This window comes from Megascapheus bottae, chromosome 3 (genome assembly GCF_031878675.1).
Source record: "Megascapheus bottae isolate mThoBot1 chromosome 3, mThoBot2.hap1, whole genome shotgun sequence".
Classification (NCBI taxonomy): Eukaryota; Metazoa; Chordata; class Mammalia; order Rodentia; family Geomyidae; genus Megascapheus; species Megascapheus bottae.
In genome coordinates this window covers 37,557,674-37,571,765 of record NC_143511.1, presented here as the reverse complement: position 1 = coordinate 37,571,765, position 14,092 = coordinate 37,557,674, and the positions used below count along the sequence as shown (strand labels likewise).

The 14,092-nt window shown below is 42.0% G+C and overlaps 1 long non-coding RNA gene across 1 annotated transcript in view; it reads left to right on the top strand.

Annotated features, from left to right (window-relative positions):
- Positions 1-14,092, top strand: part of LOC150065372 (uncharacterized) — a 57,714-nt gene that overhangs the window by 17,374 nt on the left and 26,248 nt on the right. The gene's annotated exons all lie outside the window — the stretch shown is intronic.

Below are 14,092 nucleotides of genomic sequence, written 5' to 3'. Positions count from 1 at the left end.
GATTACAGCAATTTCACATCTTTTGTTCTCCAAATCATTGTGCCCTCCCTCCCTCCCTCCCTCCCTCCCTCCCTCCCTCCCTCCCTCCCTCCCTCTCTCTCTCTCTCTCTCTCTCTCTCTCTCTCTGTCTGTCTGCCAGTCCTTGGGCTTGAACTCAGGCCTTGGACACTGTCCTTAGGCTTTCTCAAGGCTAGTGCTTTACCACTTGAGCCATAGCACCACTCTGACTTTTTCTGTGTATGTGGTACTAGAATCGAACCCAGGGCTTCATGAATGCTAGGCAAGCACTCTACCACTAGGCCACATTGCCAGCCCACACCCTTTCTTTCCCACAAATTCCATCTCCATACCTATCAATATTATGAAGAGAACCCAAAATTGCTCTTGAAGCATAGATATCAGTAATATACTTTGTAATCATTGTTGTGAAAGCACAAGCTATTAGTCAGGCGCTAATTGCTCACACTTGTAATTCTAGCTACTCAGGAAGCTGAGATCTGAGGATCCAGGTTCAAAGCCAGCCCGGCACTAAAGTCCATGAAACTTTTATCTCCAATTAACCACCAGAAAACTGGAAGTAGTGCTGTGGCTCAAAGTGGTAGAGCACTAGCCTTGAGCTGTCCCTTGAGCCTTGAGCTCAGGGACAGCACCCATACCCAGAGTTTAAACCCACAAACACCACTAGCAACAACAAATCACAAGCTATTGACTGCATTAAAGTTGACTATCTCTACCTGGCTGGTGAATATTAACCACATTTCCCAACTGTAAATACAGATGTTAGTTACAAAGAGTTAAGGAATATAGATATAACCAAAGACAGATGATTGTTTCTGCGCTGAAGAGCAGATACCATCTTTCTGTCCAACAAAAGCACTTAGGAAGCCAGGGATCATGAGTTTAAGGCTAGTCTGAACTACATAGGGAATTTGAGGCCAGTCTAGACTACATAATGAGACCTTATTTAACACACACACACACACACACACACACACACACACCCGCGCTCACACACACACACACACACACACACACAGAGCAGGGGGAGGGGAAGAGAAGAGGAAGAGGGAAAAAGGAAGAATAAAATCATATCGTTGGCAGAAAAAACGGTTATTTGTTATTTCATGTTAAATGAAATAAGCCTTTTGCAGCAGAACAAACACCACATATTTTCTCCATAAAGAATACAGATTTGTATGTTTAAATAAAAGACACGAGACAGAAGATGGACTATTTGGGGAAAAGAAAGGGTTTGTGAGGAATAAGAAAGGATAGCAAAAGAATGACTATGATCAAAGTACATTATATACATGCACAAAAACATCACAATAAAACTCATTACTTTGTAAACTTTATAAATAAAGAAAAGTCATCTAAAAGGAAGTTAACTGATTTGTGCAAGATCATGGAGCCAAATAAATGGCTGTCTCAGGTCCAGACCTAGCCTTCTGGCTCTGGTTTGAAGTTCTGTCTATAATTCAAGAGGCATTCAAGGTTATGAACATGGCAGATACGTTTCTCCACATGCAACCTTGTATCTCCCATGTAGGAAAGTAGATCTGAGTTCAAGTGAGTCCAAGAGGTAGGTTATTATATGAGCAACTGTGATTTCCTTCTGGCTCATTAAAAACAAAAATGCAATGTCAAATGGATTCAGTGAGCCATTATTAGTAAAACAAACACAAAAACCACTTTCTTACCCAGAGTTGGGACCTGAGCCACACATACCCGCTTCAAGTAATTGATATTTCATTCACTCTAGAGGTTGGGGAGAGTAACAAGGGAGAACATTTTTTGGTGGCTATTTATTTATTGCCAGTCCTGGGGCTTGGCCCCAGGGCCTGGGCACTGTCTTTGGGTTTTCTCAAGGCTAGCTCTCTACCACTAGAGCCACAGCATCACTTCCAGCTTTTTTTGTGTGTATGTGGTACCAAAGAATCGAACCCAAGGCTTCATGCATGCTAGGCAAGCAGTCTACCACTATGCCATGCTCCTGGTCCTGGCTATTTCTTTATAAGTTAACTAAGAAGTCCTTAAGCCCTGGGCCTACAATCTTATATGTTAGAATTAAAAGAATGACAGAGGACATGACCTTGCTGAGTTCCATTTCCATCTTCACAGCTCTGAGAAGCCATAGATTTGCAGATGTGTTTTTACTTATAAGTCAAAGTTCTATTTAAAATAATATTTATTGAACTCCCGGAAATAGAAACATGGCTCTTTTTGATTTGTTATTGTTATTGGTGGTGGTGTTTGTTTTTTATTTGTTTCCTTTTGTTTTGCTCTTGGGGGCAGTGTTGTGGAAGAGAGGCATGGAAAGGGAGGGAGGAGGGGTGAACCAATGCAATCATACTATTTAGTATACATTATGTGGAAAATGATCTATATAATTTGTGGGCAGCGGGAGAGGAAACTGGGGAAGGAGAAGACTGACATTGTCCAAAACCAGAAATGAACCCATTACCTGACTTCTAAAATGGTAGCCCCTCTGCTACAACACCTTAATAATAACAAGGAAACTCTTTTTTAGAAGTCAAAATTCTGTTGAACACACCCTGTAATTCCACTCCTTCACTGTGATGCTCACTCTTGTCAACCTTTGTCTTTTACTTTTCCATCCTTGCTCTCTGTTCCTTCTTTATCTCTATTTATTCTGCTCTGCGTTTCTCTCTTCTTTCCTTCCTGCTGTCTTCCCTTTTCCCCTCTTCTTTCTCTGCCTCCTTCTCCTTGTTCCTGTCTTTCTTCCTTCCTCTCTCTCTTTCAACAAGAGTCCCTTCAACGCCTAACCGTAGTTACTTCCAAACTGAGGCGCATAAATAGGGCACTCAGATGAGAATACAGAAGTTATGGCTGTAAATGTAGGATAACAACCACCCACTACTTTTCACTAATGCTGCCTCAAACATCACTGAATTAATCACAGATACCATTTCCTTTTCTACAAACAAGGGCGACATAGATTTGGGGGAAAGTTTACTAGATGCTGGCAAAGGGGCAGTTAAGGAAAGCACCAGACAAACCTACATGCATCCTGGGGATTTTATAGGCAGGACACTAAGGATGGACAGAAGCAATTCAATACTATGTTCCGACATCCAGACAACAGACATGCCCTGATGCAGCTGGCACAGTGAATGGGAGCGGCTGGTGAAGGGACTTGCCTAGTAGACACTCTGAAGGAACTGAGACCTCCCCGTCCCCAAGCAGCTCCTTTTCTCCTTTTCTCCCCCAAACTGGGGACTCAGATTCCTAGGAAACAAGAAGTCAGTCTTAATCTGGCTCATGCCCACAATAAGGAAGAGAAGGATGGAACAGAAACAATCCTCAGAAAGGTTCCTGGCAACCTCTCACCAATAAATTCTGAAAACATAATTTCTGGTCACCAAGAAGACATCAGTTACTGTCATGAGACTGATGAGAGTCCTTGGCTGAAAGAACAAGGCAAAGAAGCCACAAGAAAAAGCGAGTGTAAAATCATCACGATGAACTCAAAGCCGCCCTGAAGGCCCAAGCAACATTAATGTGAACATGGGAGTCCACAGTCTGTGGTGTGAAGCAGACGTTCATGCAATAGGGCTTCCATTTGCTCTGATGACCATAAATAAAACTCACTTACCTTTTCTTGAACACAGCCTCTGGCAGAACTCCTCTTTCTCAAAACTCTCATCCTAACTATGAAAATTAAAGCAAGGATACAGGAAAGGATGAAGATGTAAAGCAGTGAAGTTGTAGAGACCTCAGATTCCAGTGGACCTGGAGGAGAGAAAGAACCAGGCTCCCTTCCACTTCTGCTCAGTGACAGACAACCACAATGGCCACCAGAGTGGGGTGCTTAACATGATGGGACCACTGTGTGAGATTTTAACTATTTCACAGAACTGCTGAGAGTGTTCTGTGCACACTCGATTGTTTCTTTTCACATACACCCCTTTCCCAATGAGGCTGCTCTAGTATCATCTCCATTTTACTGGTGGAGAAAATGAGGCACAGAGTGGACTAGAGGAAGCCTGAAAGATGCTAGATAATTCAGCCATGGATCTCACTTCCAAGTAATGACAAAGCCAGGGTTTCAAATCCAGAGCTGCCTCACCCAGAGTTTGAGGCCCCCTTGTTACCGTCTCCATCCTAAAGAGGGTAGTGAACATTAAAGAAGAAAAAAAAATAGCAAGCCTGCTGGGATAGGTGATATCAGATAACTCGTAGTAATTACAGTCTGCTTCTTCACTTTCGGTAGTGCTTTCTAAGTACTTGCTACATGTAGCATTGTGAGAAGGCAGATTAGGTCCCCTTTTCCCCCACAAGGGAAAAGCTCCCTGCTTCAGTGTCTTTAGGAAAATCCTTGTCCTTGCAGGCTTCCTTGTAGTCCTATACACATACAGATGCTCTACCCATTCTTAAAGACTTCCTAAGTTAAATATCCACAGTATTTGAAGGATAAAATTCTCCTCTTCGAATTTTCTATAGAGCCCAGTACCAGTTACATGATGTTACCAGTTAAAGATGTTAGGCCGAGTTGTCTATCTAAGCTGTCCTTTTAAACCACTTACCTTTTAATCCCTATGATTAGGGTGTTAGCTGGATACATAACTTTTCAGAGAATACATTTATAGCCCTTTTGTAGTTAGGTGTGGCCATTCATGTAAGTTCAGGTAAAAATCCTGGGTCTTCTGGATCCTGACCTTAACATGTTGGATGTCAAATGTTAATAGTAGCTATTTTCAGGAGGTTGAGATCTGAGGATCACAATTTGAAGCCAGCCTGGGCAGGAAATGTAGGACTCTTACCTCCAATTAACTACCAAAAACTAAAAGGCAGGAAGAGCTGTGGCTCAAGTGGTAGAGCACAAGCCTTGAGCAAAAAAAGCTAAGGCACAGCACCCAGGGCCTGAGTTCAAGCCCCAGGACTGACACAACGTGCATGGGCACGTATATACAACCCCCCACACACACACACCAATTTACTTTTCTGAGAACAGAAATCTATGATTTAGCAGTAGCCTGTCTTTGACTATTCAATGAGGAAAACCTTCTGGAGAATAGCAGAACAGAATGGAAATAACCTCTATCATTGAATGACTTTATAGAATATGTTTCTTCGCCTTCTCTGACCCATCTTTTATTTCTTAATATTATATAGAGGTAAATTATGCTTTAAACTTTGGTTGAGCTACCGTATTTTTGGACTATTCCATTATGGTAGCTTATCTTATACCCTTATACATATTTCTTCAAACTTTTTTTTTTTTTTTTGGCCCCCTTCTCTTTCTGGCCCCGCTCGCTCTGGTCAGGCTCGCTCCCTCACGCTCCTGGCCCCGCTCGCTCCGGGGCCCCTTCTCGCTCTGGCCCCGCTCGCTCAGGGGCCCCTTCTCGCTCTGGCCCCGCTCGCTCAGGGGCCCCTTCTCGCTCTGGCCCCGCTCGCTCCGGCCTCGCTGGCTCTGGCTCGGCTGGCTCCCGCAAGCTCCGGCCCTGCTCGCTCCGGTCCCGCTCGCTCCGGTTGGGCTCCGCTTGCTTGCTTTCGCTCTCTGTCGCTTGTTGCAGTCTCGTCTCTGCCACTTCCGGCTTGGTTGTGTATGTGGGATACCGAGGAATCGAACCTGGGTCCTTGTGCATGCTAGGCAAGCACTTTAACCGCTAGGCCAAACTCCCGGGCCCTTCTTCAAACTTTTTTTAAACATTTTTCTTAGTGTAATTAATAAAAGGGTCACATGATATTTGCCAGATAGAAGGTGCATTAATTAACATACATTGATACCCTTTCACATGTCTTGGTCCCCATTACCCTGACCCCCACTTTTAAATCATAATCACTGGTATTTGACAATGATATGATGACCATGGAAAAATGTCTGCCATATCCCTTGTTAGAGGGGATGTATGCTTTCTCATTCTCATCATTTTAAGTGCCAAATGAAATACAAGAATACTTCATTTGATTATCCCAATAACATTTACTGTATTTACACAAGTATTTCCATCCATTTTGTACCTGAGAGACTAACTTCCACTGTGGCTAAGTAGTGTACCCAAGTTTTTTCAAAGTGAGTACAAAGAGCATCTGCAATTCAAGTCATCTGATTTTATAGCTTGTCTTCTTGACCACTTCCTGGAGTCACCTCCAGGTGTTTGTGAGGGCTTTCCTTTCATGCCTGCCTCTCCCTAAGGACTTGTTATAGTTATTTCCAGTTCTCTAGTCCAGTTATATTTCATAATGAAACAGCAAGAACTGGATGATCCTAAGATACCCTGTTTCTAAAGAAAAATGATCTGGTTGCTCTCAAACTTCTGAGCAAAAGTTAAAATGTTCAATCTTTCTTTCTACATCCCTTGTGCACTGTCTACACCCTGTGCTCTCAATTCTGTGTTCGTTTTATTCACCGACTTCTGGAGAAGCTCACACTTCACAGAAGTCAGCAGTGAGCAGCTCAATTTATGAGAATGATTAAAAGAGACAGTCATATGACAACTTCAAAATGCCTTTGACAAACCGAAGCAAGAAACCAGTGGGAGGATGTGTGGCTTTAGTTATTTTGACGCTGATATTTGTGTCACAAACCAGGACATCATTTGATTGCTCTATTCTGAATGTTCATAGTCTGGCAGCTGTGATGATAGGATTTGGGTTATCTAAGACTAAGATTTCAACCCCAAAATCCAACTTTTGCTAAGCAGCTATAGGCAAAGCACTGCCATTTCTTTGATCTGGATATAAAGAAGAATCACTTGAGTTTTGAAAACACATGAAATATAGAGTAGCAATAAAAGAAAAGACATGCAGTCATTGAAATTTACAAGCAAATAGTATAGACTAAAAGTCTTAAGATACCAAATTGGAAAAAAAACTTTCTTGAGCTCTGAAATTGCATTCACTGCCTTGGAGAGACAGTGGATTTGGGACCTGAATAGACAGAGAATAATCATATATGGATGAAATAGCACAAAGAAGGAAGTGGGAAAGTTGTGAGCAAGTTCAGAGTATATGGTGAGAAAGGGATCCAGAATGTAGAAGAGAGTAGATCAAGTTGTGGAATAGGAGGCTAAGTACAAAGCTGGGAAGGATGTGTGACATTGTTTTCAACACCTCTAAATGCACAAATGTTTCTCCATCTTCCTATTGGTTGCATTTATAGATGGTACTCTCTAGGAGACCTTCAGTTCTTCTGCAGACCTCTACAGACCACCCCATAATTGTTAGCTATTTAATCAGCCATGTTGTCTTTTGTTGAAAGAACAGCTGTTTTCCTCTATTCTTAACTCTTCAAAGCATAAAGACATACACAGGCATGACCAATTGCCTTTATACTTCTCTACCAGGTAGAAAAAAAAAAGAAAAATCTAAACACTGATGTAATCAGGGAAACTCCAGTTTTGCCCATATCCCTCATATACGGGTCCTATTTTTCTACTGACAAAAAAAAGGTGGAATATCCCCCTAGAGTATATGTAATACTGTCAACACAGTGACTTGAATCCAGTGAAATCTAATTCAGACTTTTGAACTACTTACATAGGTAGGTATAAGGTAAAAACTTTGTGTTGTCTTTTGACAAGTTTGGGGCAATTTGATATAGGAGCAACTAGAAACATAATTCGATACAGGAACAACCACAAATTATATGCTTGGTGATAAAATTACCTGTCTCTTACGAAATATATATTTCTCTATGTGATAGTTGGTTTCCGTTGATACATAAGTATTGTTGCATTGCAATAGGAGTTTGTGACCTCTCTAAATTATTTGAAAATTTGATGGTGTATGAAGTTCAAAAGTATGCAATTCACTTCAAAAAAAAATATAACATAGCCAGTCAAAGCCCTGAAGGATTTTTTGGGAGACCAAATGTCTCAGAAATACTCAATAACCAGATGACTGTCAGCAAAGTCTACAAAGTAGCTTTCATCCTAGTCACTTATGGGCATTATAGATGAGGCAGAGCAATTAGTCATTGCTGAGGATATTTTCTGTACTGCAATACTTACTCTGAGCCTGGGACATTGACCTTTATCTGTATGACATTAGTGGGCTGCTTGTTCTCTGACTTCTAACTGGGTTCATCAAACTACAAAGTAACAGAGGAAATGGAAAAGTGGAAGGAGACTGAAATTGGTATAATTTACCCCCTCTCCACCCTTCAGAGTTGTTGCAGGTGGTAGCTTCTTTCTTCTGAAGGTCACAGCTCCCAAATGGTACTGTCACCACAGCTACTTTCTCCTGGTTCCAGTAGACTCTCCAACAGTAGTAATTGTTCCCTGAATGTTAAAGCTCCATGTCCTGCACTATTGTAATCCCTCTAAATTATTACCAAACCTGCATCATCAGCATCTTTATTATGGCTTTCTCAAATGACTGACAGAGCAGAGCTAGGACATGGAGACTGCGCTTACCTTGAGGATCGATGATGGCTGAAATAAGTTCTTCCACATTAGAATTCCAGAACATGCAACTGATATTTATGCCAGGCTGTGGCTTTAAATGTAAATATCAGAAACCCATAAATCCCTAGATAGTCTATATATGATATCTTATTCAGTACCTTCAGTAGAAACGTTACTTGCTCATTTGTTTTCTTTACTCTGCTCTCTTTCAGATTAGGAAGAGAAAAAATAAGGATCTAGACAATGTCTATAAATAGTCAAGAATTGGATATTATGTTCTCCTGAACACATATACATACATACAAGTTCATGCTTACATGTCTGTGTAGTACAAGCTGGATAGATTAGTTATGTATGATCCTGTATAGTCTAGAAAACTAAGATCTAAAACTGATGATGGTGATATTGAGAGGGCCAGAAACTGTCTAATAATCACAGATAATAACTTAAAATAACAACACCTGAGTACATTTATTTTTGAACAATGACCAGGATATTCTTTCAAGCAGCAACTCATTGTTGCTTATCTGGCCTAGTTAAATAACATATGGTAAGCACAAAAACAAAGGATATGGGCTTTAGAATCTGAAAAGTTTGGCTAGGCTTTTAGCCAAGGGCGGGTTACATAGTATTACAAGCCCTCAGATTTTGATCTTTAGTTCCCTTTGCAGGCCTACAGTGTTTTGCTGAGTGTCAGATGTCTTTCTATCTCAAGAGTTTCACTAATCTTGACTACCTTCCTACCTTGTGGTAGCTTTGGCTAGGTGCTGATTTGTTTCCTTGTTCTCTTGTGAGTTTTTCAGTCGCATACAAGTATTCCTATTTTCTGCTTTGGATTTCTTCTGATTAAAGAGTTTCTGTTTCCTTTGTTGACTTTGTCTATCAGAGGTATTATGATACTAGGAATTATCATTTCTGAAATAAAAGTATAATATGTACATGGTATTATCTCCCTTATTATCATAATGACTGTAAATAAGATAGGGGAAAAGTGCTTTAATAAGACCTTGGTCATAGAGAATCCAGGCATTTTTTTTTGTTTGGTTGTTTTTGTTTTTGCCAGTCGTGGTCTTGACCTCAGGGCCTGAGCACTGTCCTTGGGCTGTCTCAAATTGTGCTCTATTACTTGAGCCATAGCACCACTTCCAGCCTTTTCTGTATATGTAGTTCTGAGGAATTGAATCCAGGGCTTTGTGCCTGTTAGGCAAGCACTCTATCACTAGGCCACATTCCTGGCCATAGGCGGGGTTTTAATAATTCCTGAAACTAATCTTTGAGGATTGTTTTTAGAAGCAGCTAGAAGAAGAACGAACATCAGGTTGGCATTTATAGTTCCCAGAGCTTTTCCTTCTTTGAAAGTCAAGACAGTGTTTCTTTTATTCTTTATTTGATTCTTTCTCCAAAATCGGCTTCTTTCTCCAAAGAAAAATAAAGAGATCAGAGATGAAGCTCCATCAGTAAGCTACTTTAACAAATGCTTCCCCTGGCACTCATAGATATCCACAACTTTTCACTTCCTCCTTTTTTTTTTCTACTCTTCACCGTGCCCTTATCTTCCTCTTCTATGGTGAAGGTCATTTCAGTGCATCCTTCCTCCACTTAGTGAAGTTGAACTCTTGACTGTTCCAGACTTTTTTAGGGGGAGATGGCAGAGGAGAGGTTCTGAAAGCTTAAATGAGAACTAATCTCTATAAATCTATGGAGAATTTATTATCGCCCTGGGAGGGCAATGGACAGAATTAATGTTCACTAATTAATTGAGAGAACGATAATCTTTAGGAGGATGGAGAGTAAATAGTAATAGTAAAAGAGGAAGTATTGCCCAGTTGGTGGCTTACACCTAATCACAGCTACTCAGGAGGCTGAGATCTGAGGATAGTGATTCAAAGCCAGCTGGGAAAGGAAAGTCCCTGAAACTCTTATCTCCAATTAACCAACAGAAAACTGGAAGTGGTGTTGTGGCTCAGCATGGTAGAGCACCAGCCTTGAGCAAAACCACTCAGAGACAGTGTCCAGGCTCTGAGTTCAAGCTAGCAACAACAACAACAAAAAAGAGGAAGTATTTTTGGGGAACTCCTAGAGTCTTGCCTGAGAGGCATTCTCAGTTTATCAGCTTTGGGAAAGAGTACTTGGGGAGGATGAAGATCTAGAAACGTAGCTCTTAAAATTGCCAACTTCTTACGTGTGGCTCAGGAGGTCTTTGTTATCCTCAGGGCTGCCCCAGTGCGACGAGCATTACTTTAAGGATCACGTCTTTCCACATTTGACAAATCCTGGGTTTGGCTGAGGGAGTAAGTAGTCTGTCTTCTAAGAATAAGATGTAATCTCAGCCTGGAAGACTGGGACAAAGATGACCTCCGATTGCCCAAAGACTCTAGAAACACTACAGAATTCAAATAGGAATCAATACCCTTAAGGATGGTGATTTAGGGGTACAAATTCTCTAGTCCATTAGAGGATCTTAGGAACATACAGCTTTCTTTCCTCATAATAGTTGAGCCTAGACATCAATGTTTAAAAGTTCTTCCTTGTCAATGCCAGGATGAAAGAACTGCAAGAAAGTTATAAATTCCTTCTTAGCCAATAGCTCTCTTGGTGACTGATTAATGGTTGAAATGTGGGATGGTCACTGGGTCTTCAGAGGTGTGGCTCAGTTGGTAGAGCACTAGCCAATGAGCAAAAGAGAGACAGATAGACAGACACAGATACCTCTATGTCAAGAATCATGCTTAGTTCTTTACTTCTTTTCATATCGACAATGATCCTGTGTGTTAACAGCTACTACCATTTCACAAGAAAATGAGATTATGAAAGGTTAAATAGCCATTCAAGGACACAGATGAAATGAACATTTACCATCCCATCTCGACCTTCTCATATGTCCTTCTTCATACCTGATCATAGTCATGTCACTGCTGCCAAAATCAATGATCTTGTGGCTCAAGGGGTAGAGGGGTAGCCTTGAGCTGATGAGCTCAGGGACAGTGCTGAAGCGCAGAGTCCAAGCCCCACGATTAACAACAACAACAAACCCCTGTGGACTCCAGGAATAAGCAACTAGAAGAGAGTAGCTTACTTGTGGAATCATTTTGGGGAGTGAACTGTGAATTTGTCTCCTCTCACCTTTCAAGGCCTCATATTACTTTTGTTGTTGTTATTGATACTGTTGTTGCTGTTGTTGCCAGTTCTGGGGCTTGAACTCAAGGCCTGGACACTGTCCCTGAGTTTCATTTTTTGCTGAAAGCTAGCACTCTACCACTTGAACCACAGCACCACTTCTGGACTTTTCTATTTATGTGGTACTGAGGAATCTAACCCAGAGATTCAGGCATGCTAGGCAAATACTCTACCACTATGCCACATTCCAAGCCCTCATATTTCTGACTTAATATCTAACCTGACCTAATTTGTATCACTCCTACCACTACTTAACCATACTCCAGCTGCACCATACTCAGATTTTTAAAAAAAAAAAAAGTAATTATGAGCAGGTGTTTTTAACCACTCTGAAAGACCTGTGTCCTTAGAAAACATTTTCTGGGTTCTGCTTGAGATGCTGTTCTGCTAATTGCAGCATATGCAAGTCCTCTGTTGGAGTGATACCTCCATGGATTGTAGTCCTGGCAACCACTAACCTTTGATCTTCACAGTGAGGTACTTGTTGGTCCAGGCAACCTCACAGATAACCAGACAATGGTACTGCCCCACCTCTCTCACTAGATCTGAGAACTATGAAATCAAGCCTTCCCCACAGGCAGTCTGCCCTGCCCCTCCACCCACTCCTTAGAGACTCTCCCTCTCTCTCTCTCTCTCTCTCTCTCTCTCTCTCTCTCTCTCTCTCTCTCTCTCTCTCTCTCTCTCTCTCTCCCCCCCCCACTCTCTCTCCCCCCCCCCTCTCTCTCCCTCCCTCCCTCCCTCCCTCCCTCCCTCCCTCCCTCCCTCCCTCCCTCCCTCCCTCCCTCTCTCTCTCTCTCTCTCTCTCTCTCTCTCTCTCTCTCTCTCTCTCTCTCTCTCTCTCTCTCTTCCTCTCTCTCTCCTCTTCCTCCCTCCCCTCCCCTCTCCTTTGCACAATTTGATGCTGGACTCTACTGTGAGGCTTCCTTAGAGATTATCACTGAATAATGCTGGAAAGGAAAGACATTTTTACTGTTGTCTGCTTTTATGTTACATCTCAGTTGTTTTTGTTTTTTTTTTTCCCCACATGAGAGCTGAGACCCATTCCACCCTCATCTCCCAGGAGACCCCTGTCATTCTCTGAACATCCTCTTGAGCTCCTCTATCTCCTCCACCCCTCCCTTCACTGGGAAAGGGGGTAGTGCTCTTAATCCACTGCCTTAAGGTGCTCTCTCCTCTGCTTCTCCTTGGGACGTCTCAGCGGGAGCCTCTGATGAACAGCACGATGCCTCCCCATCATTCTCCATGTCAGCATAAAATCTCCCTCTGACTCCTTAGATCATCAAGATCCAAGTCCATTTTATCTCACTATCTTCACATCAGGCTCATTTTCTCTTGGTATTGTGGGAGAAATGGCAAAGTAAAGCATACACAGTAACCAGGCATTTGGTAAACATTTTTGCACCATCTTTTAGTTCTTGGAGAAGTATGAAATATGCATAGCCCTCCTTTATTAGACAGAATATTTTTTTTTGCCAGTCCTGGGCTTGAACTCAGGCCTGAGCACTGTCCTTGGACTTTTTCAAGGTTAGCGCTCCACCGCTTGAGCCACAGAACCACTTCCAGCTTTTTTCTATGTATGTGGTATGGAGGAATCGAACCCTGGTCTTTGTGCATGCTAGGCAAGCACTCTACCACTAGGCCAAACTCCCAGCTTAGATAGAATATTTTGCTAACTAAGATAGCCAATTCCATAACCCCACAGTATAAGCCATTTATGTTTGCAAATTTTGCATTATTGTGACCTAATATCTGAGAAAGCAGTGTAAACAAAGGAAGGATTTACTTTGGTTCATGGTTTCAGAAGGTTCAGTTCCTGGTTAGCTGGCCTCAAGTGTTCAGGCAGATATCATAGCAGCAAGAGCCCGTGGAGGAGAAGGCTGTTCACTTATAACAGACAGGAAGCAGAGGACAGAAGGGAACCTGGGACCAGTTAATAACCTTGAAAGACACACCCCAGGACTTCTTCTTCCTCCTGCTAAAATAGTTTGATTGGGAATCAGGCATTCAGAACAAGAGTCTGTATAAATGGGCGCCTGGCAAGGCTAACAATTTTTACTATCACTAAAATGTCCTTGGCCAGAGATTGCCACGCAGCCCACTGGACAGTGTGATATGTATAAATGAGCTGTATCTAAATAAATAAATAATAGATAGATAGATAGCAAAGCCAAATGCTCATGCCTGTAATCCTAGCTACTCAGGAGGCTGAGATATGAGAATTGAGGTTCAAAGTCAGCCCAGGCACAAAAAGTCCATGAGACTGTTATCTCCAATTAACCACCTAAAAACCAGAAGTGGTGCTGTGGTTCAAGTGATAGCCTTGAGCTGAAGATCTCAAGGACAGTGCCCAGGCCCAGATTTCAAGTCCCATGACCAAAAATAAATAAATAAAGTAAGTAAGTAAGTAAGCAAAGCCGAATGCCAGTGGCTCATGCCTGAAATTCTAACTACCGAGGAGGCTGAAATCTGAGGATCCCAGTTCCAAACCAGTCCTTGGTAGAAAAGTTCATGGGATCCTTATCTTCAATAAACCACGAAGAAAA